General features: G+C 34.6%; 1 protein-coding gene and 1 long non-coding RNA gene across 2 annotated transcripts in view; one reads left to right on the top strand and one right to left on the bottom strand.

Moving 5' to 3' along the window:
- The window catches only part of LOC150096510 (uncharacterized), an 88,528-nt gene that overhangs the window by 6,599 nt on the left and 56,203 nt on the right, over nucleotides 1-25,726 (bottom strand). The window lies entirely within an intron of this gene.
- LOC150096511 (uncharacterized) lies at nucleotides 15,184-22,924 on the top strand. The gene is made up of 2 exons (XR_016549861.1): nucleotides 15,184-15,394; nucleotides 22,688-22,924. It is a non-coding gene; the product is annotated as an uncharacterized LOC150096511 (long non-coding RNA).

Here is a 25,726-nt window from a genome sequence, read left to right as displayed (position 1 = left end):
TAGTGAGGTTAAGGAACGTCTTCCCCACCACCTCATTACATGCTTACAGGAAGAATGGTCCAAAATTCCATTGATCGCTATCGTACGCTTGTGGAAAATATACCCCATAGGGTTGCCGAAGTCATCGCAGTGAAAGGAGGTTGTCGTACATCTTATTAATGTAGGAGCCATTGGTGTATTGCTCCACTATGGTATCTGTTCTAACCTTCCAAATACTGTATATATATATATATATATATATTGTTCCCCAGAGAAAGTAGGCAGCAGCAGAGCTATTTAGCTCTAACTAGCTTTTGGGAGATATAAGCAGCCAGTTTCCTTAAAATCTGAGAGAGAGAGAGGATACAACCGCCATCTCGTGGCACTAGAGTTAACAGTGGTATTATAGTCACTAACAGTACGTGTTCCGTGGTCTACTTCTTATCATGCAGAGTTCAAACCTTAATCAACTACTAAAGATTGGCTAACTCAGGAGCCAGCTGATCAGACTCGGAAAAGTTCCTCTAATCGGCGACTACAACCGAATTAATTCTTTGGACAGCTTAGCGTTATGAATGCAAAACGCCATTTTCTCATGGCTAAAGAGGCACTTTCAGATTACACCCCCCCCCCAAAAAATCAACAGAGTAACTACGTCTTTTTATCTAAAATCATGACTAAATTAATGATCTATTTAGAAAATTTCATACTGGAATGCCATGCCAATATTTGCATTTTGAGCTAATCTTTGTCCTTGGAATTTTTGCTACAGAGATGGATTTTATATTTTAATAGTTAATACACTCAATGGACAAAACATTAAAGATACCTACCTAATATGTGCCAGACCTTTTCTAGCAAGAATAACAGCCTATGCTCTCCAAGACATTGACTCCACCAGATGCTGCAGGTCATTCTAGCCATGCTCGCACCCTCCCGTCAGCTCGGTACAACTGATAACAGGATTCAACAGACCACACGACTCTGGTCGACTTTGCAGAGGTAAAGTTTAGGTACATTGCGCCTCGCTTAGTTGCGGGACCAGGCGAGGCGCAATGTCGATGACGAGCTGTCAACAATGGTACACTGGCTCCCATAATATGCAGGGTTCATAGCGTTCGCTCGCTGATGCTGCTTGGACCTCCGACATTGAAACTGGATATAATTTGGGCCGCGTTGCCCAGTGGTTGGTCTGTACGAGCCTGAACAGTCTAGATCGACCCCGGTCATCAAGGGTGTGTGGTTGGCCACCACTTGCTCGCTGGTACGCCTTTTGATGGTATACTCGCGGTAGGCTCTTGATATGGTACCCTCGAGTTCTTACCACTTGGACGATAGACAGAATGAACCATGTATCTTGCGAAGAACAGTTCTGCGATCAGATCGCCACATTTATCCATGTTCGTCAATTGCGATACTGTTAAGATGCCCGATGTCTGCTTATTTATACCGTCTGCGCTCGGTTTGGGTACGTTTCACTTTACTCGGGGAATGCCAGTGTCAACTTCCCATCACTGCTGTCTTTAATGTTTTGTCCATTCAGTGTAGTTTTAAGTTAAATTTATGTGGGTTTCTTCATCGCACTGAGCATTCTTAACGGGCAGGGATATCAACGTATTTTAGTGTATTCTGAACTTCACGCTAAGGCATGATAAATTATCATAATCTATTGCAGTTAACTATCCTTGCTCTGCAAAGATGCTCATTATTTCAATCAGAACTAGTTTCGACAGAGTATGGTGGCCAGTACGTATTGTCGTGGTCCTCTGTATATCGATTCACCTGTTTTACTGAAGGAAAAACTTGATTTTCGGGCATCAACCCTATCATTGATTGCAGCATTGCTTGGGATCTATACAATTCATCAATCTACAAGCTTAATGCAGTATTTCTAATTAAGTGACGCGTAACAAACTTTTCTTACAATTTTACACTGAAGGATGCAGTAATAGTACGCTCATGTTGTGTGGACGTCTCGAAATGCTCCTACTTTCCGCACTTAATTATCATCGCGCCACGTAGCGATTTTAATATACTACATTATATGTTTAAAAAATAAAGGTTAAATCAATCATTTCAAACGTGGCGCACACTAAATTCATCTGCTGGCATCATCATTGAAGGAATTCATAGGTTATTGTCTTATATTCGCATTTTGAAGTGTAATTACTTGTTGGTTCACTCTTGCACATACGCAGCGCTACTAAGACTTGGGAATCCATTTAATGAAATTTTATTTAATTAATTGGATTCCTAACCACTGTAGTAAATGAGTTGGAGTCCCAATGAGTTTTCTTTTAACTTTACTTATGGCAGTTCTGTCATAAGTAAAGTTAAAAAGATTAGTAATGATGATAGATGTAAAAGTGACAGAAAAGCAAGATTAGCGATGGGAAGAGATGCCTTTAATAGAAAATGGAATTTGGAATTTATTCAGAAGTAAAATGGATAGAGACCTAAAGAAAAGACTAATAAAATGTTATGTGTGGAGCGTTGTCCTCTATGCAGCTGAAACTTGGACATCGAAGAAATTAAGATTTTGGAAAACTTTGATATGTGGATTTGGAGAAGGATGAAAAAAATTAAAAGGACAAATAAAATAACTAATGAAGAGGTCTTAAAAAGAGTAGAAGAAGAAAGTCTGTTAAGGAGGATAAAAAGAAGTAAGGGAAACTGGATCGGACATATTCTGAGAGGGAATGGAATCACCAGAGATGCCATCGAAGGAAAAATAGACGGAAAAAGATCCAGATGAAGAGTAAGGAAAACAATGCTAGATGACATGCTGAACGGAGACAGGTACACAACCTTGAAAGAGAAGGCTCAGAACAGAAGAGAGTGGAAGGAAAGTGTTTGCTACTACTAAGAGAAGACCCTGCTCAATTGCAAAATATTCACGAAGAAGAAGATGGCAGGTGTGTCCATAAAAGGTTGTAATCCTTTCTAGAACATTAATATCGTCTGTGAGAAAAACCGGGAACCTTCTTGAAGCAAACATGGTAATTTTTTCAGTTACTTCAGGCCTGCAATAGCAAGGTGGTAATCTCACATCAGACGATGAAACCAATCTAAAGACATCCGCTTCACACAAGGATTCAAAACCCATAGTCCACAGGTTGTTGAATAATGGAGACACTATTCATTCAGCAATCCAGGTGGAACATGAAATCTCAGATTTATTTTTTATTATTATTCTAACAAAAATCAATCTGGAAACGAACCAGTTACAAAGTTCATTTAAACCTATTCAAAGTTTCGAGGTGTATTTTGGAAAGGTCTTCCATACTAACGTTAACCATAAGAGTATTTTATCATATTCGTTGATATAAATAAGTACAGAAATGCTCATCGACTAGCGTTAACGAACTCCTATCAGAAAATACTGACAAAATCTCATGATTATGAAATATGGAACGGAAACACATATGGAATGATATATTTGGTAGCTTTTATTTGTTCTTAGCGTTTTTATGATTCGTTGATCGCATACCGGACGATGAAAACTACCTATAAATGTTAACAAATATCAGTAGCATTGAATTTTGAACCATAATCTACAGGCTAGAGAGTCGAGAAGTTTTTATGAAATTGTAGTCTCGCACCAGTCAATGAAAGATGTAACAACATTCACAAACATTAACATTCATATAACAATGGAATTTGGGGAGATGTAGGTTAGATAGTAAAGGCGTGTTTATGGTCCATGCATACGTAATTTATACATATAAACTGGATAATAGCATGTATATTTATTTATAGAAATTATAGTACCACTTTTAGCAATAACTGTTAAAAGCGTAACTTCCATTGTTGGATTTTTTTTTTAAATTTTTTTTGATACCTTAGTATATTTGATTTAATTCAACTCCAAATATTTCTTAGTTCTCCCTAGTAAAAAATAAATAAATAAATAAATAATTCATTGCAGAGGAAATTAAACTTACTGGTATATTTTAAAAGAAACTTTCTTTTAATTTCGTTTATATTAAAGATATGACGTTCGCTTTTGAGAAGAAACAAGAATCTGCCAAATTCGAATTTCGCAGATTTTAGCAGTTGTTTCCTATCAGTTTTATTTTTTATTTTATTATTTTTAAGAGGGAACGTTATTTGCGAATAGAACGACGGAATGTACCGTTAAGGAAGCTGCTGACAATTTCCTTAACGGAAAATATAGTTGACTAATACACGGGAAGTATTCTTACTTCTTTTACTTATATTTTATTTATTTGTAAATTTGAGTTATGGACGGCATACATGCTTAGTCTTTGGATTATTTCTGATCATTCTATTGTTTTGACCATCCAATTATTTTCCATTTTGTTATGGATTTTAACCAAAATGGCAAGAGCTAGAATAACAAAGTTTAATATAGTTTCCTCACACGATTCAGGACTAAATAAAAGTTTTGTAGGCTCTTCTCATTTCAAGGTACACTGCACTGCAGATTTTACTTATTTAATAATAGTTAATGGTGAAAAAAAAGTTAAACAATTACATAATAATAAATATTATTTCGGTTCTTAGGGCCTCACAATGGAGTTTCTCGTTGCATAAAATGTTAACAGCTGGGGGATTCAAATTCATCCATATTTTTGTTTTCGCAACCTGAAGTACTGTAGGTAAACACCCTGCTATCTCTGTTTGAGATCGGCTAATTCCCCTATAACTGAAAAAGTCCATATAAAATTCCCTCTCGTCACAACGAGAATAAACTCAGATATCTTTTCCAATAGAAGGCGCAATATCCTACTGTTCCTACTGCGCTGCGGGCGCGCTTAAACTAATAACAAAATCGTCATGTGATGCCAAGACTAATCAGCTAACGACTATGTTGTTCCCGTATAGGGAACAGGCGAGGCCGTTTACCCTATTTAACTTTGGAGACTGAGTGGGCAGTTCAATCTCGTAAATTGTACTTATACAAAAAAATAAATAAATAAAAAAATAATGCTAAGGACGCATCTCAAGCCTGTGGCTTTAATTGAACATCTATAGCCCACGATGAGATGATCAACGTAACGAGAATCCCAAAAGAGGATGTTTATTTATTTTTTTAAACAAATTTTAATTAAATTTTATGCTCTATGTGGCGTTAATTAACGAAAAGCTGTTCATTCGTGTATATAAGAGATTGCTGGGTTTCCACTCGAGAAACTCGAGTTTTTCATTTCTCAAAACTGGAGAAATGACCAGAAAATTCACACAATTAACAGACATAACATACAGTACTGACTTCATAGCCTTTGTTGATTTTAAACGTAATTCTAACCGCCTCAATCCCGAAGTGAGTTATGCCAGTTTGATGTGAAACAACAGTTCTTGAAACCGAAGCTCTATGAGTAAGCAACCATTATATCGATTGGCTCTTGGTTTAATTTGGAATGATATTTCTGAAATTGAGAAACATGTTTCACGGGAGTCAGGAAATATTTAAAAAAAATAATATTATATTCATATACAGTTGGCCCTTGAACAAAGCGGGGGTTAGGGGAGCCGACCCCCCCCGCATTGTTCGAAAATTCGTGTATAACTTTTGAGTCCTCCAAAACTTAATTCTGGTAGCCTACTGTTGACCAGAAGCCTTACCGATAACGTAAACAGTCGATTAACACATAATTTGTATGGTATATGTATTATATACTATATTCTTACAATAAAGTAAGCTAGAGAAAAGAAAATGTTATTAAGAAAATCATAAGGAAGTGAAAATATATTTTACAATACTGTACTGTATTTATCGATATAGTAAGTTTACGTCGTCTGTTCACAAGATGAATCGTCAGTACTAACATCAATATTGTCTTATAAGATACAAAACGCTGTATTTGTTATACGTATTACTAACACTAGACATCAAAAATGAAAATATAACGTGAAAAAGAAACTATTCATATTTATTTACAGGTATAATGTTATCCATTCATTGATAACGAAGCGGCAACAGCAGCAATATGATTACTTTATGGTAGCCTAGTGCAATCGATACGATTGCTTCGCGGTAGCGTGGCCTATACACTAATGAATGAATCGTTATAAAAATTTTATTTCATGCTAATTAATTTACCTAAATCATCATCATGCGTTAGGCCTAGCATGGCCTGTTCCTATTAGAAGTCAGTCATCGTTGAATCGTTTAAGAGGACATCCTGGTTTTCTTTTTCCTAATGGCTTGTACTTTAAGGCTTGTTTTGGTAATCTTTCTGTTTTCATTCTTTGAACGTGTTCCATCCATTTATGTTTATGTTTTTTAATTTTTTCTATTACTGGTTCTTGGTTTCATTCTTTCATAATTCTTTCGTCATAATTACCTACTTAATAACAGCCAATTTTATGCCGTTTTGATTTAACACTGCATCTTTACATTTCTCTCAACTGCAAATGGCCACGTACGGTCTGTAAGTGTTTGTGCGCGTAAGTTGGTTAAATTTTAACTTTTTATAATAGATGTGTGTATACTTTATGGGAATAAATGATAAAATAGACTAGTATCTACATACCGTATTTTTCGGACGATAAGATGCATCCGAAACGAATGAGACAATTTTTAGAAAAAATATTCGCAGACCATAAATTTCATTTATTATTACCATAATTTGTACCAGAAGCATTCAGTTCGTCTTCACTCGTCTCGTTATTATTGTCTGAACGTTATCACTCTCTTCAAAAACTAAGTCATCTTCAATACCATCCATCACGTTACTTATGCCGCATTTTTAAAAATACTTAATAATCGTCTCGTCCATTCAAAACTGCATACGCTCGCCCACTAACTACTATTGACGCCGGTAAGTTTTCGTATGTAAATCGGAGATTCCAGCATATGCAGCGAGACACGTGTTTGGTTCGCATCGATAACGAAGGTATATTAGTAGTATCTCTACCCTCACACGATAAGTCTCCTTGACATATCTTTCCATGAATGACCAATGATGAAAAGATATCGGCTACCAAAAGAGATGGATAAATATAGAACAAAGAGAGAGCTGCAAGATGGAGAGACCAGAAACGGGAACAGGCAAATACTCAATCCCTGAAGAGATTGGGTATTTTATAGACAATCTCTTAAAGGATTGTCTATGAAATTTCAATTTGGTTAGAAAAATCATGCTATATCCTGTCTAACATATTGGATTTATCCTCAAAAGTCACACATTTCTCCGAAGTCTGGATTGTTTCTCTTTGGAGTTATGGGCCAAACTACTAAGCCTATATAGACCAATGCATCATGTCCGTTAATTTTTGCGTGTTCATCTCGCTGTGTTGTTTTGCGGGATGAATCCGTGTTTCAGGGTGTAAAATCCTTCCACTCATACGAAACTAACTCAACTTCAGGTAAAAGGTCATTATAGTTGCTGTTTGAAATAATGGTAAGAGTATGTGTTCTTGCGGAATAAAAACTGGAGTTTCGTAAGTGAACCCGAAAACCTCTCATACGACATCCACCTTCAGATTAAGGGGGAGGGGGGAAGCGAAAAGTTTGCATCCTACTCCTGATTCGAACCTAGGTAATTTCAAAAAAGGACATCGTCGTGATGGTTGGGAAAAATGTATCCAGAATCAAGGTAAACACAGAGAAGGACGAATGTTGGCAATTAGTATTCGCCGTCATAACCGTCACTTTCAGGGATTTAGCCACATGGCTTTCTTTCCAGTCCCATCCATCTTTGCTCTTGGTCGTCCCTGATTTTCCATGTCCTCCAAATGAGTGGTGTCAGAGCACCTTTTTGGGTAGTCACGAACTGTCCATTCTTTCGATTTAATCAATTTCTCTGTTTCTTTTTTCTCTCATATGAAGGTCTCGAGTGTACAGCTTGCTCTTTTTCATTTCTTCAGAGTGTGTGTATTCTGAAGTTTTTATAGTTCAGATTTTATCTCCGTAGTGCAATTGGAAGAACGACGTTACACTTCGAAATTCGATTGAAAAAAAAAAAAAAAACACGAATTCGATTCTCGTCGTGAGAGAGGAATCGTTACATGGACTTTTTTTCAGGTGAAGATGAGTTAGTCAATCTCATACGGGGGTAGCAGGGGGTTTTCTTCTTGCTTACAGGCAAATTAGCCATCAGATCATACGCAATTCACAGAGAGAAAATACTGTTGTTGGTAGTGATGGATGGCAGATGGCGTTGATGGTAGTGGGAGGATTAACTATTAGTGGAGTGTGTGTAGCGGAGTGGAGTAGGGTGTTCTCTCGCGATGAGACCTTGGAGGTGTTACGTAATGATTAGAAATATATACACGTTAGCACAAGAATAATGCTTAATTTGTCAAATATTTCGGTCTGAATATTACAGTCCATCTTCAGTGGCTACATAGGAATAGTTTTTAAAAAACAAAGTGGAATAAGAACAATTGATCATTCATATATAGAACGAGCCGTGTGATGTCATATCGCTAAGTATTAGAAGGGTTACGTACAGATAATTTCCATACAGTGGAGAAGGTCTCGAGTGTCATGAACTTTTACTCTTACATGCTTTTGAACTTGGTTAGGTTTGAAAATATATTCTTCATCCTTTTTATGTTTAAGAAGTTCAAAATTTTGGTATCGATGTCAACTTTCTCTGTATATGATTTAGAATACCCCAGATATGTGAAGCAGTTAATTCGTTCTAAAATTTTATTTTCGGTCATGATTTTACTTCGAACTGGAGACAGTCACTAAAAAACATTACTTTTCAACCCGCTTAATATTTTACCTCAGGATATGGAAACGTTGCATCCAAGAAGAACTTGTATAAGTAAAACACAAGATTAACGAAAATAAAGCATTTAATATTAAGTATTTATAAAATAGCGGACAATATCGAAATAATACAAACAGCTGCCACAAATTAAAAGAAAAGGAGTAAAAACAAACTTGGATATCTCGCCATCTTCGCGAGCGACTTACCTTTTCCTAAAGGCTATCACTATTATATTATATAAATAAATTACAGCATATACATAAAATTAATGTTTAGGCCGGAAATCTAAGTTTATTAATTTTATATCGGCAGTCAAACATATAGAAGGTTTTTTTTTAATTTATTCATTCTAATCAAGAAATTAAATATAAGTATTTCCAAGTTTAGTAAATTGGCTCTTTTCTGCTTGGTAATATTTATAATAGAATTTAAAGAACTTTATATTCTATTATCAATATAAAAAATTATTGATAATAGAATATAAAGATTAATAGAAGAAAGAAACATTACTCCGAAGACATTCTTAAATGTTTATTTTTAATTTCCTACAGATTATCATGAATAAATAATATCTTTGATCGGCAACTCCTCAATAATATGCATTTCTGTGCAGAATTATATTATAGGGAAGGGGTGATACTGTGATTATAAATTGCTATTCCTGTTAAGGGAATAATTTGTAATCATAATTTTAAAGTACTAATCACGTTTATATTTACCACAGACAGGCCCGGCGCGAGGCAAGGGCGAAATGTACGAATGCCGCACGGGAAAAAATAAAAGGGCGGAAAACTTACAGAGTTTATGTTACAATTATACTGGAGGCAGGAAAAAAAAAATTAAATTGGATATATCATATTTAAAAATATTAAATATATATATATATATTTATAAAGATAATCATTTTATTCTAATTATATAAGCTCCAATTAATTATTTTTATTTTGATAATCCCTGGGACAGTACCGTCGACTGGGTGTAGCATAGAGGCAGCCTGCCTCACGGCGCTGCTTAATAAGGGCACTCGTTCAGCCGTATTACGGCAACAAGATATTTTACAAAAATACAGCATTTAGTTTACCAAATAAAAACAGGCGCCATTTCCCATTGACAGTTAAATATGTGCTTATTATATTTTATTAATAAAAAAATTATATATATATATATATATATATATATTAAATTATATTATGCATGAATTCTCCTACTCAAATTGCGAGTCTCTATTGCCCCGAATTTCACGTTGGAGCGATAACTCGCTCCCTGCAGTAAACAATACGCCCTCCACAACAGCAACTATACTGCAGAAACACGAAAAACGATTAATTTTATCATGTCACTGAATAAGGTTCACAGACATCTCCAGACTGTAATATATTTCTCAACAAATAGTGCAATTACAGACAACTGGGAATATAAACACTAACTAATTAATCACATCTCCCCTCCAACAGAAACTGCTGTATACTCTCAAGCAAAACCACATGTTGCTGGTGCAACATATGGTTTTGCTTGACCCAGTCATGAACATGTTAAAACTAAGAAATATATAGTGAATGTATTTCAGATATTATGGAAATCGTTTTAAGAAAATTAGCATATCCATTCAATTGTCACTCAGCTTGCTTTTTGTTTGGGTCGCACGATCTTTTGTTAATACCGCACCAATCATATGCACTTCTTAATAACTGCTCTTTCTTTACTGGCCTACAATCGCCACATCTTTCACTTCTCATTAGTAATTTGTCAAGGATTGTTCATTATATATATCTCAAGTCTTAAATTACTGGTAATTTTTGCTTGATATAATGGGAAAGAAAATGACTCTATTTGGGTAGATAACTTTGACATTGCACACAAGGAAACCACTCTAGAGGACAGAAGAAGTGAGGGAGAATAGAAGCGTCTTGGTAAGTCATACCTACTTTCAGTTTTTTTTTTCTTTTCTGAAAACTTTAGTTTCCAAAAATCCCCGCATATATCTCGCACCACGATTTTTTAGCTTTAATTTTGGGAAAAAAGTGCGAGTTATATTCGAGTAAATACGGTAATTTTTTTAGTTTTTAAATTCTTAAGTATGGATCATTGGTTAAAGACTGGATTTATAAAACGCACAAAAGAGAGCAATATAGCAGATATAGCAATAAGCAATTTTACTCCTCTCATCGGTGATAAATTATTTATATTGAGTAAAAATGTATAGTATCTTTATAAATTTTGTTCTATTAAAAATATATCTTTTTTTTTTGTTTAAATGTACATCTAAATTCAAATAAAACAGACATTTACAATGAAATATATTTTTATTTATTTATTATTATTATTATTATTTTGATAAGGTACTTGGTAATAATGAAAATTAAAGAAGGGTTACATGGATATCTGAGGTTTCAGAAACACTGATCTCTCCAAATATTTATTCTGAAACATAGGTGTATATTACACTGTTCGTTTTCTTAAATTCTGCTTCGAATTGGGATAGACGAAACAGCGTAATATGCACTTACATTACATAATTTTTTTCAGCGTCATTTCAATTTTGAATGTGAAACATATTGAGTGTATTGTGTATTCAGTATTTATGTGACTTTGGACAATTTTTGACTTTGTTTTTAATTGTGTATACATATTTTTGGATTTTTGATAGACAAATAACATTTTAAAGATAATAGTTTATAAATTATAAACATTAATCAGAGGAGCATTTTGCCAAAATGCCAAAATCGCTCGTTGGGTAGCATACTTTACGTCTTACATTGCCCTCAATAATTATAGTTTGCCTTTAATTATCAAATTTTCAAATTATTGTATAAATTAATTATTTATAGCAGAAATCCGTAGAAGGCAACTGTTTTAAATCGATTTTTTTAAAAAATAAGATTTAAGTTTTTTAAAACTCTTAAAAATAATAAATAAACTCAAAATTAATAATTAATAGAAAAATAATAATTTATCAATACGAAATTTATTGTCATTTAGATTAGTAATTTGAAAGAGAAAAAGTTATCGGGAGCTGCTTTTCTCAAAAGGAAAAGATAAAAGGAAGAGCAAGTAAAGAAAGCAACAAGCGATATAAGGAGATTTGGAATTTGTGTGAGCAAGGGAGTGAGGAGCAGATGTTTTGCATGGAGAGTGTGGTGAGCGCAGAGACAGTAAATATATTTAAGGCGTGGTATGATAAACTATGTGTATAATAGTGGACCTCCCACGATGAGTCTTTGACTCCATGGAGATTTTTATAATAATAATAATTATTATTATTATATTAAAAAGGCATACCAGAGAACCAAATTAAAACCCTTTCTGGTCATTACTATAGAAAAAGACGAGCAGAATGAGAAGTTATTCGAACTCAGCAAGAAAATCAATTGCAGAAATTTTTAAAACTTTCACTGACTCTTCTTTCTGATAATTTCAAAAAAAAAAAAAAAAAAAGCGACGTTCCTGTAGAGTTCCCCACTGACAATGAGTCTGAAAATTTGAATTTGTGTTTAGATGATGATCAGGCTCTTCAGAAACATCCAATACCTTCGACTTCAACTTCAAATACAAATACCTCAACACTAAATTACGAGCTTTTTGACCAAACTCGTCCAATTCAATAATTGATATATTAGAAAAACGAGGTCCTCCTGCTGAATTAAAAATAGACTTTTTTTTTTTTTTTTTTTCAAGCGATGAACATAATAGAAGTTTTCATGTATCGCATTATTATAGGATTTTGAGTAACGGAGAAACTATTAAAAGATCTTGGTTATTTTACTGAAGTTCAAAAAATGTAGTATTTTGTTTCTGCTGCAAATTATTTTCTAATATTCGAACTATGAACTTAATTTCGGAAGAAATAACAATTGGAAACATATGTCCCAAGTTCTTCAGCGCCACGAAAAATCTCAAGAACATTTTAATAATTTTGAAAAATGGATTGATTTGGAAAAGCGTTTAAAAAATGAAACTACAATTGATCAACATCAGCTAAAATTATTCAAAAAAAAGAACAAGAACACTGGATGCATGTTTTAAAACGCATAATATCGGTTTATTAAATTTCTTGCAAAAGAAAACAGCATTCAGAGGAAGTTCAGATACTCTATATACAAATAATAATGGAAAATTTTTGAAACTGATTGAATTATTCGCCGAATTTGACAGCCTATTACAAAAACATGTAGAACGCATAAAAAACAATGAAATTCACGTTCATTATTTAGGGAAATGTATTAATATACAAAACGAAATCATTACTATATTGAGTAATGAAATTTAAAAAATTGTATCTAAAATAATGAATGCTAAGTATTTTTCAATGATTGTTAATTGCACCACTGATATTTCGCAGCAGGAGCAAATGTCCTTAATTGTAAGATATTTTTCCATAAAAGACAAAAATGAAGAAACCCAAGATATTATACAAATAGAGGAAAGATTTCTAGATTTTATTAAAATTAATAATACAACAGGAAGTGGTATGGTTGAAGTAATTTTAAAATTATTAGAAAAAAAAACTTAAATATTCAAAATATCCGTGGTCAGGGATATGAAGGGGAAGAATGCAGGGGAAGCACTTTTAAGGAACAAAAATCCTAGAGCATTTTTTGTTCCGTGTTGTACGCATTCCTTGAACTTGGTATTGAGCGATGCAGCAAGCTGCAATGTAGATACGGTTTTATTTTTTGACATTATTCATTCAATCTATAATTTCTTTTCTTCGTCGAGTCATCGATGGGGAGTTCTAAACCACATCCAAAATTTTACTTTAAAACCTTTATACACGACGAGACGGGAAAGTTGCATTGAAGTTGTAAAAGCAATACGAAATCAAGTAAAAGAAATACATGAAGCTTTAATTTTTATCACAGAAGATGGCAGCTTAATTGGACAAGGCATTAAAACAAAATTGGAAGCTAGTTCGTTAGCAAAAAAAAAAAATGAATTCTTTCAAGTTTATATTTGGCACATTTGTTTGGTATGATATTCTAAGTGAAGTCAATGCATCTAGCAAACAACTGCAGAATATCCCTTGCAATATTATGAAAGCCTTGAAATCCTTAGATATCACGAAAAAATTCTTGACGTCATACAGAAGCGAAAATAAATTTTTGAAAGTTAAGCACCAGGCCCATAACTTTGCTCTAAATATTGGGTTAAATGCTGATTGGGTTAAATGCTTGAAATCATTAGATGTCACGAAAAAATTCTTGACGTCATACAGAAGCGAAAATAAATTTTTGAAAGTTAAGCACCAGGCCCATAACTTTGCTCTAAATATTGGGTTAAATGCTGATTTTCCAACTAACGAAAGCACACGAACTCGACATGTAAAAATTCAATTTGATTATGAATGTCCTAACAAATTAATTACTAATTTTGAGAGACAGTTTCAAATTATTTTTTTTTTAATGTAATTCTTGATTCAGCAGTAACATCAATTACTGAGAGATTTGAACAGCTAAATAAATATGAATCAATTTTTGGGTTTCTCTTTAACATTGGCAACTTAAAATTGGATAATGATACAGTAAAAAGGCTTGTTTCGACTTAGAAATTGTTCTGTCTGATGGTGATCAAAAAGATATTTCAGCAATAGATTTATTAGATGAATTAAAAATATTGTCTCGGAGGATATCAAATAATTATTCTCCCAAAGTAATATTAAATTATATTTGTGCAAATAAGTGCATAAATCACTACGAATTCTTTTAACAATCCCAACTATAGTTGCAAGTGCAGAGCGCAGTTTTCCTAAATTAAGACTTATTAAAATTTATTTGCGGTCCACAATGTCCCAAGAGAGATTAGATAGCTTAACCACTTTATCATTGAAAGTGATATAGCCGAGACATTAGATCTAGAAGAAGTAGTGAAGTCTTTTGCCGAAATTAAGGTAGAAAGGTCTCTTTTTTTAAATAATTAAAACTGAATTTATAGATTTTTTTCATATTTGTTTTGTCATACTTAATGTGATTTATGCAATATTTATAAATTGTGTTAAAATTATGTACTCATTATATAATAAACACAAAAATATTTTTTTTATTTATTCACTATATATATATATATATATATATATATATATATATATATATATATAATAAACACAAAAATATTTTATTTATTTATTCACTATATATATATATATATACAATTTCGACCGAAGGGCGGAAAAAAAAATCTTGCCCACACTCAAAAATTTGGTGTTTCTGTATCCCCCCCCCCCTTACGCTTTTCCTATGCTTCGATTGAATTCATACAACTGATTCTTATAATGTGTTTCGAGGCATACTAGTTATGCCACTATTACGTTATAACATTTTTTTTTTCCTTTGCCAAAGCAGCGCGTAATCTAACCAGACTGCGTTGAAATTCTTGCGTGATAATTTGTTTTTCATACTTGTCTGTCTGCTGTTCAAAGTAATTCTTTCAGTTCTTTCTGCACTGTCATTATGTATGCAAGACTATATTTACCATCACCTTGAGAAATTAACTTATACCAGTCGTCCGTTACTGATGCAACTACAGTTGCAACATGTTTCAATTCTACTCACGGTTTGCACACGTTCCTATCTATGCAGCGCATATCACAGATGTTTATAACTATATATATATAGGCACGCACATACACGATACAGCAGAACAGAAATCGAGACAACATAATTTCCTTCCGACGTAATTTTTTCTAAGTAGATTTTGAGCTGAAATGGACAATGACGGAAAAAAGTGCTGTGGTAAGTAATTTGCTTTCAGAGGCTTTACATAAGGATAAACGTTACTGACAATTAAATAATCTGATGCTTTCTTTTACATTTCTGTTTTAGCACTTTTAATATATTTTTAATTAAGTGTTTTCAAGTGGACTGATGCAGGAGAGATGTACTATAAAAGAAATTCACAGAAGAATTCAGTTTTCAGTCATGCAGAATTCATTGCATGAGTTCCAAGCTGAACATATTAACTTAAATTGCAAGTCTCTCAAACACGCGGTCCCATAAAAGATGCTTCCGATTTGTAGTAGATATACTTCGTTTGGCTCTATTTTCCATTCCTATTTACTTCCATACAAGAAGCGATAAATCTTTACTCTGGTGTCAACAAACAAAAATTGACATACAAGCCACTTCACAGTGTGTGCAGAATTTTTCACTTAATATGACAATAATTAGTGGAAACAATTTAAACAACTTACAATGTGTTTCGAGACATGTTAGTTATGCCATTATTTTTTTTATCGTTCCTTTAAATTGGTTTGATATTTCTGTTTCATAATTGTGTTCATTTTCAAAACTTAGGAGAAACTGTCCATAGAAATTAAATAATATTCATTGGTCATTTTCCTTTGGCAATATCACATTGCATTCATCAGGCATCTCGCAATTCTGGCCAGCCAGTCGACGACCTGTAGGCCTTGGGTTGGCCATTCCCTGTTACATTAACGACGATGTAATTCGACTTATGCAGCCTAAACAATTCGGCCACATCCTGTTTTATGAGGGAGATAACTGTCCTACAAAAAACTGACCTCTCTTTTTTTGCAATTACTGGGATGGGAACACCTATTTTTTAATGATGCTTTTTTTTTAAAGATACACTTTATCTGTACTCGTCTCATCTATAAAGGGCGGATTTTTATATCACTTAGCTAGGTGTATTAATTTGCAGGAGATAGGTTATTTCACGAGGAATGACGTATATTAGCTAGTATTTGAAGCTAGTTTCTCACTGTATGCCTCACAAGATAGGTAATAGTTGTTTTAATTGCTATAATCGTCTCGTACGGCGAATATAACCAGGAGACCGAAAAAAAATTGAGGGGGGGGGGAGGAATGGCCTGGACACGAGTCTATTTGGAGAATCAATAGTCAACTTTACCCTACAGAGGAGAAATGTCACGTCGTCCACTCCTATGAGGACGATATTTTTCCGTCTTGTTTGCGAAAAAACCAATGTGTAGCTAGGGGGGTGCGGAGGGGGAGGTCCTCCCCGAGCGGCACTTTATTGGAGGTTTTTACGTAAGCCACAATTTTATTTTTCGACGATTATTTTATTTATGTTAACTTAATAATTTTTATTACTTAATTAATAATTAGTTTTTAACAACTATACTTACAACTAAAATAAATAAAATATCTTCTTCTTCTTCTTCTTCTACGCGTTATTCCCGTTTCCCATGCAGGGTCCGCGTGTTACTTTTTAGATGCGACTTCTTGTTAGTACTACTCTCAACCGACCCGTCGCCTGGTCTGCCGCTGGGGGGGGGGGGGGGAAATATATTTTTGACTGTAGAGGCGTATGTTCACGGGGCCGGTTTGCCAGTTTGCGGGATGAAAAACGCCAGATAAACTGGCGGAAAAAACCCTACTGACCGCGCCCAAGACCGGCTAAAATAAATAAAATATAAATATAACAAAACCGTTATATTTCCCTATCATACTACAATTCAAATTCTTAAAAATATAACGGTTTTGTTATATTTTATTTATAAGTATAGTTGTTAAAAACTAATTATTAAGTAATAAAAATTACTAAGTTAACATAAATAAACGAATTGTCGAAAAATAACATTGTGGCTCAAGTGAAAACCTCCAAAAAAGTGCCGCTCGGGTCGGAAATTATTATTATTATTCGTGACACCTCCAAGGAGTCCGAAGACTCATCGTGGGAGGACACCTAAAACTGTCTCAACCACTACACCGAACCTCTACTACGAATCATCTCCATCAACGCCATCTACCGCCGACCTCCACCACAACTAGTATTTTTTGTCTGTAAATTGCGTGTGTTCTGAAGGGAATTAGAAACAATAAAACGCATGGCACGGCGATTGAGAACTATTCAGGACGAGTTTATAGAAATTTTGGGAGAAAAAGAAGAAAGTTATCAAGTATTTTTCTATGATATTCGACAGCACACCTGATATTTCTCAGAAGGATCAAACTAACCAAGTTTTACGCTACGTTATGATCGATGGAAATAAAGAAGGTTGTGGAATCATTTGTTGATTTCATTGGAACAGTGGCGGCCGGTGAAATATGTGTGTGTGGCGTGGGGGATCGCATATATAAAATGAAAAAAAAAAAAAAAAAAAAAAATTTTTCCCTAATCAGTAACCAATTTATTAATAAATAATTTCCATATTAAAATATTGCTTTATTAAAAATATTTCACCCTCAACATGACCACACACCAATAAGAAAAGTTTCGTATCTCACAGAAATAACGCGCACAAGCATACGATTTATCTGTAGCGACACTGCTCGCTGAGCAGTCTCGGATTCACTGGTTACCTACAGTGACAAGTGCAAACAAATATCGCGAGTCTAGCTGAAATTGGCCAAATGTGATAATTCCGACACTTGTTTCGTAATCTAAAGCGTTAATCGAACAAATCCAATTATTAGCTATTCAATCAATGTCGAAACATAAGCTGTAATCTTTAACATGTTGTATTGCATTTGTATAATGTTTTAAGCATTGTTATTATTTATAAACGCAAACAAAATTTAATTTTTTCATTTTTTCCTTGGAGTGCTGCAGTGTCGCAGTGCTTATGTACAAGCTGCCACTGCACTGAAACAAAAGGTAAAACCGCCGAGAATATTTCAACTATGATGTTGCAAAATTAGAAAACGATGGAATTGATATTCAGAATTGTAGAGGACAAGCATATGATAAATACTACCGTAATGGCTGGTCAACATACTGGCGTTCAGAGATGCATAAAGGAAATTAATGGAAAAGCAGAATTTGTCGCATGTACAAATCACTCGCTGAATTTCGCAGGTGAACATGCAGCTTCTGTTGCTGTGAATTCTGTACCTTTTTTGGAACTATGGAGCGTTTGTTCACGTTTTTTTCTTCATCAACCAATCGCTTGGATATTCTGACTTCAGTCATGGTCAAAGTGTCAAGCGTGTAGTAGAAACTCGGTGGAGTGCACGGGGAGATGCTGAGTGTTGTAAAAAAATTACTCGAAAATCTTAAATGCTGTAGAACATTTAACTGGTGAAGAAGAAAATAGTTACCATGTCAGATGCTGGCGTGCTGCTTGTGGCGTTACAATCGTTTTCCTTCCTGCTTGGCCTGTGGGAATCCGTCCCAGATATTGACACACAAGTCTACCTCCAAACCAAAGGATTGAATATATAACAATGTAACATAAACCTCGAGGCTTTAAAACAATTTTAACTGAAAATAGGGATGAATTTAACAATTCAGTAGCTTACGCCAAAGAAATTTGTGATGATCTGGGGATAGTCATGGATTGTCGGTGTAGAAAGAAGAAACTGATGGCAGGTAAAGAATCATGAGATGCCGAATGGTCATACGAAACTGAGTTGAGGTGAGAAATGTTTTTCACTGGACAGAATAACCCAAGAAGTCATTTCAACAGCTTCATATTCTTGCTGAAAAATGCCTTCTTTACTCCATCGAATCTTTTGAATGATAAATACCAATGTCAACTAAATCATGATCACGATTACATTAATAAGGAAGAGTTCCTCGTTGAGAGAAAAAGACTCAAGAGTTTTATTTGTTTGCTGCTACGCAAGAGGAAACAGAGACGTGAAGGACGGTCCCCTTGAACTTCTGCAGTTTATTCTAAAATAGTTATTGTAATACTGCTGCGAATTTTCTTCACAATTGCTGTACGTCTTGCTAGTTGGGAGAGGAATTTTTCTAAATTAAAATTGATTAAGAATTACCTAAAATCTACAATGAGAACTTTGCGTTAAAGAAATCTTGTCATACTGTCTATAGAAGCAACTGAGTGATGAAATAGACTTCGACAATGTCCTCGATTTTGATAACAGAAAAGCAAGAATGTTGGAATTAAAGTTTTAGTTTTAAAATAAACAGTGTTTAATTTATTTCCCTATACATCGTTTTGACTTTTTGCAGTATTTTTGGTGTGTATTGAGAGGAGCGGCAAACCTGGGCGACAAAAGCTCTAGCTACGCCACTGGAGGAAACTAAATCGCAGGCTTTTCAGCTAAAAAGAGTTATCTGGCTCAGATGGAAGTGACAGGGTTTTTACTCCTACAAAAACGGACAAACGACTAGAGAACACCCATCGATTTCATTGTCTTAGTTCATTCGGCCATAATTCTATCCAACCAGTTGGAGGTCAGAACCACAAGATAATTTTACTCAGCACGAAAGGTTTCGGGCTGAGTAAAATTTGAAAGAAATTTTCAAATCTTCCTCGGAGATTTGATACTTTTTGCCGTGTGGTAGTTTCAATGGACTCCTAAACTATTGGATACTCAGAAATTTATATTTTGCTTGTCAAAGGGTGGATTTTCGTGTAGTAAATCTTTTAATACTTTTGTATTCGTTAACAATAAATACATATTGTATTAAATAAATGTAAAACTTATGTAACCAACCGTTTGGAGTTAACATTTGGAGTACAGTATAAGAAAAGTTGTAAATCGTCATTTTTACAAAAATAATAAATCCTCCAACGTCTTTTATTCCACAAAGAACTCCTTTATTTCTTAAATTTTTTTTCAGCTATTAGAACTGACCCCATGGCTACAGTGATTTCAGAGCCATTAGAATAGAGTATGGTGGAAAATTGCTGCCATCTCATCTTCCTTAGCCATAATTGTTATATAGTGTTGTCTGAAATATTGTGATTTCTACAGATGGTTGAATTACAGGATTAAAAACCTGAGTTTCTAAGATCAGGGAAAGAAACTACTTACCTTACCTATACAATGATCAACTAACTTGAAAAAAAAAGAAGGAACATTGATATATGGAAAATATCAACATATTATGCACAAATTGTACTCATATGCTGAAATATACCAAATAGTTACTTTGATTGTATTAATGAAAACCTTTTTTAATCACAGATGTCCTCACAGGAATAGAAGTGGAAGGGTATGCAATTTTCCAGCAGGATATGAGGAAGAAATGGAGTGGTGGAATGTTACAATAGTGGAAATGGACATATGTTGCTATAGGCCAGGGAATGTTAGAGGATGAGCAGAAAATGTTTAAGAAAATTGGCTTGGTACAGTAGAAACCAGATGAGAAGAAATTACTGTTGAAAGTTTATTTTTCACTTGGTTAGACTATAATAAGTTTAGTTTAATCCTTTATCCAAGTGTGAGCAAACAAAGTTTGCGCCTGAAAGTATATTCAGGACTGAGCTAAGGTGGTGCAACACCAAGGTAACTCATGGCAAAGGTGGAGAAAGCTATCATCACTCCTATCTCAGTATCTCCCATAATGCAAAGCACATCTCCTTGCAGATATGTGTAATGCTATGCATTAAGGCAATGGCTACTACCCATACTGGTTTCGACCTTTATTGAGGTCTTGTCGGTGGGAGCTAGGCCCAGTAGTGGAGACATTAAGGCAGACATCTCTCTCTCATTGCTTCTGCCTTGGTGTCTCCACTACTGGGCCTAGCTCCCACTGACAAGACCTCAATAAAGGTCGAAACCGGTATGGGTAGTAGCCATTGCCTTAATGCATAGCATTACACATATCTGCAAGGCGATGTGCTTTGCAATATGGGCGATCTGAGATAGGAGTGATGATAGCTTTCTCCACCTTTGCCATGAGTTGCACCACCTTTAGCTCAGTCCTGAAGATAATTTCAGGTGCAAACTTCGTTTGCTCACACTTGGATAAAGGATTAAACTAAACTTATTATATTAGAGAAGAAATTACATTCTTGTTTTCTTTTTTTTTTTCCCCTATAGAGATAGCTAGGTTTTTAATCCTGAAACTTTTTTTTTTCGTCCTGCACACAGGTAAATCAGGTAGAGTATACATGCAATATTCAGACAAAAAATACTATTAGTGGACAGTAGATGGTATTTTGTATAGATGGATAATGCCATAGTGTCTGAGGATAAGTAATGTAGAGAGGGAGCGTATCACCATGTTTTAATAATATGATGATACCAGGTGGAATACCGTTAAAATCCAATTCAACAATATGATGGTACATTTTGCTATTTATATATAGAAAGTATGTCTTATGCAACAATTTAGTTGCAGAAGGCCTAACTCCCTCAAAAGTTGAAACCAGTCTGGATAGCAAGTCTTCCTGTAATGTAAAGCAATATTACATATAAAAAGGAAGTGTACTGTGCATGAGGGCAATTTGATGTGTCATCATTGCTTCCATATAAAAGTAGCCTAGTTTTGATATTTCGTGCTTAAACTTGTTTTCTTATGCTTAGGGGTAAAACAAGAACAGGATTTCTTGTCAAGTCTAACTTCCAGTTGTTCAAAAAACACATGAGAAGTTACTTCTTTTTTCTCAATTACCTTCCTAATAAACATTCATCTTATTACACAAATCACTCGCTCATACACAGAACTGATTCTGTGCATTCAGTTGCTCACCTATCAATTTTCAGTAACATTCAAATCATGACTACCAATTCTTGATTGTACCAATTCTTAATTTTCAAATCATCCAATAACTCACAAGCAAAAATGAAGGACTGCAATTACAGTCCTTAAGTAGCAAAACCCACAATTCCCTTTTCTATCACATATCTTCTTTTTTTTACATTCAACTTTTCTGATTTATTATTATCAATACGTGACACATCCATCCAAAGACTCATCAAGGGAGGACACCTACTGTACAATTCTCTTCGTCTCCACCACTCAAATCCACCAACTACAGTGAACCCAAGAACACCAAGACCATCTATTGCTCACCATCACCACTAGTATTTTTCACAGACAATGACAAACATCCATGCCCACGGCAGGATTCAAACCCGCAGCCTTCTGGCTGGAGAGCAGATATGCTAACCACTCGGTCCACTGGGCTGGCATTCTTCATTCATATTCTTCTAACAGAAATCATTCAGAAAAAAAAGTAATATAATCATCTCTTTCATGTGTTTTTATTCTTCAGTGCAATTAAAGTCACATCTCTAATATTAGCAATCCAAAAACATGCTTTAATCACCCTATTTCATTCACATTTCATAATCTGTAATAATATTACCATGTGTATAATCAACCTTTTTCATTTACAGACACAGCTGGAGATAAATGTTGTACAGATAAAGAATGCTGCACTACTACAAAAGAAGGAAGTTCCTGTTGTCAAGATACGAAGGAAAAATGCTGTGATACAACAAAATCATGTTGTGGCACTAAAGAATCAGCCAAGTGAGAGAAAAAAGATGTTGGAAGACTTATTCAAGATTGTATAAATATCTTGAAAATCAGATCACTGTAATAGTCATAATTAATAAAATGATGCATGTTTATTTCGGCTAAGAATTTATTAAAATAATGAGTAATTGCTTTTTTTAATACTTTATTTTCTACCAGCATAATAGCAAAAATGGGATTTTTAAAAACTGCAATCAGTTAAAGTAACTCCTTGGTTGCCATCAGTGCCCACCTCTCAGAAAATTTGTATAATGCTTTTAATCTACAGTCTTACAAATTTACAACAATGCACTTCTACTGTGACAGTTTATAATCGCAACTGGTTCTACTATAAATATAAAGAGCCAATGGGCTTCATTTCGGCAATATAAACATTATTTAAATTAAGGGGATATTAAATCCCACATTGTTTTAAAACCGAATAAGAAACTCAAAGATTGGAATCAGAGAGTTTCAGGGCGAATATATAGTAAACTATAAAAGTATTGGCGATTACTAGTGTGAGCTAATGCAAGTAGTCCTAGTACGTAGTACAATCTTGGGCAACTCGCAGCAAAGGTGGTAAAGTTCTGATCACTATTTTTGGTATTTTCAATAATGTAAAAACACATTTCCTAGATGTATGCTGTTATTACATTATGGCGGGAGGTCATTACCCAGATCGGTTTCAGCCTTTTTTTGAGGCTTCATCAGTGAGTAGCTAGATCAAATAGATACCAAAGGGTATAATGAAAAGAACTTATATACTCTGCTATACGAGTTGTCAAAAAGGTGCAACCATTAAGTTACTTAAATGTGGGATTTAATATCCCCTTAATTTAAATAATGTTTATATCGCCGAAATGAAGCCCATTGGCTCTTTATATTTAAGTAACTTAATGGTTGCACCTTTTTGACAACTCGTATAGCAGAGTATATAAGTTCTTTTCACTATACCCTTTGGTATCTATTTGGTCTAGCTACTCACCGATGAAGCCTCAAAAAAGGCTGAAACCGGTGGGGGGCTATTATGAGTTCGCTCTCTTAAGGTTTTTGCCTTAAGGGAGCAATTTGAGTCTCCGGGGAAAGTGTTTTCCGGCAAGGCCCGGTGAGGGGTTTTGTCGGTAAATGCTTTTCTTCGGAATACGAGCGGTTCTGCTCGGTGGTGGTGGGTGGAAGGCCATGACTGAGATGGACGGTCTTTCGCCCACAATTGAGTGGCCTAGGGATCGTCTGAATTTTTAGAGATGGCTTTACTTATTCATAAGGCTGAAACCGGTGGAGGCTCCATGAGGCTCTGTTTGGGGATAGGTTTTTGCCTGTCTCTGAGTGGGGCCACCTTTGAGATTATGGCTCTGCTTGGTGGTGGGGTGAGCCTGCCACTGGGTAGAGCCAATACTGAGAAGTTCTTCTCGGTGACAGGGTGAGCCTGTCATTGAGTGGAACAAAGCAGAGTTGGGCGATCTTTCAGGATCGAAGTTATTTTTAGAGCCCGTTTCACTTTTACATTCAAAAAAGGCTGAAACCAGTCTGGGTAGTGACCTCCCACCATAATGTAATAACAGCATACATTTCCTAGAAATGTGTTTTTACATTATGGAAAATGCCAAGAATAGCGATCAGAACTTTACCACCTTTGCTGCGAGTTGCCCGAGATTGTACTACATACTAGGACTACTTGCATTAGCTCACGCTAGTAATCGCCAATACTTTTATAGTTTACTATATATTCGGCATGAAACTCTCTGATTCCAATCTTTGAGTTTCTTATTCGGTTTTAAAACAATGTGGGATTTAATATCCCCTTAATTTAAATACTGGTTCTACTATAATTGATAGAAAACGCAGATTTTTGACAATTGAATATGTATAAAAGTAAGTGTTTTATTTATTTTTATCAGTCCAACATAAGAGAGATAGCAAACCTGTAATATTTTAATAATTGTGAGATCTCAGTGACAATTTGCATGCAGGAGCTTCTCTCTTAGGAACTACTTCTGTTACAAAAGTGTAGCATCAACCTTTGGAGGTGTACTAAAGGTAAAATTAATGAGAAGAATTACTCGGCTAATATAATTTTTTTTTTTTTTATGTTGCTCCTACCCTTGAAAGGTTATTTGTAAATCTATAGTACATTTTGTACTGTTGGCAGGCTAGGGATTTTTTTTTAAAATCAATTTTATATATATATATATTTTTTTTTTGTATTTTTCATTTATTTTTTATATATTATATATTTGGTTTAATCCTTTATCCAAGTGAAGCAAACAAAGTTTGCACCTGAAGTATTTCCTGAAAATATTTGGATAAAGGATTAAACCAAATATATAATTGGTAGCATAGCCAAGTGAAAAAAACTTCCATCAACTTATCTCTAATCCAGAGAATTTTAATAATAAGGTGTGACACCTTTTGGCAACTGGTATATGGAAATATGACTTCTCCATTACTTCCACCTTAGTATTACCAACTCTGGGTCTGACCCCCACTGATGAGAGACCTCAATAAAAGTCAAAACTAGTCTGGGTAGTGACCCCTTCCCTAATATATAACATTATACATATCCACAAGGAGATGTGCTTTGCATTATGGGATACTAAGGCAAGTGCTGAGAAGTTATACCACCTTTGCCACGAGTTGCTGCAGTCCTGAAAATACTTCAGGTGCAAACTTTGTTTGCTTACACTTGGTTAAAGAACTAAACCAAATATTTTTTCACATAGTCAGAAAATCCTGATCTAGAGACCAAACATAAGAGAAACTTTTTCAAGACATTTCAGGCTTCCAATAAGTGGGGTAGGGGGGGGTGATGATCAAATTTATCAAGCTAATGGACCTTCATCCTCCTACATTTCAAGCTACTGTATTTCTCAAGCTGTCTTTCTTTATGATGTTCTGCAATTAGTGCTACAGAAGAA

Source organism: Typopeltis vanoorti, chromosome 18 (assembly GCF_054136105.1).
Source record: "Typopeltis vanoorti isolate ZY-2024b chromosome 18, IOZ_Tvanoo_1.0, whole genome shotgun sequence".
NCBI classification, from domain to species: Eukaryota; Metazoa; Arthropoda; class Arachnida; order Uropygi; family Thelyphonidae; genus Typopeltis; species Typopeltis vanoorti.
This window is presented reverse-complemented; position numbering and strand designations above follow the sequence as displayed.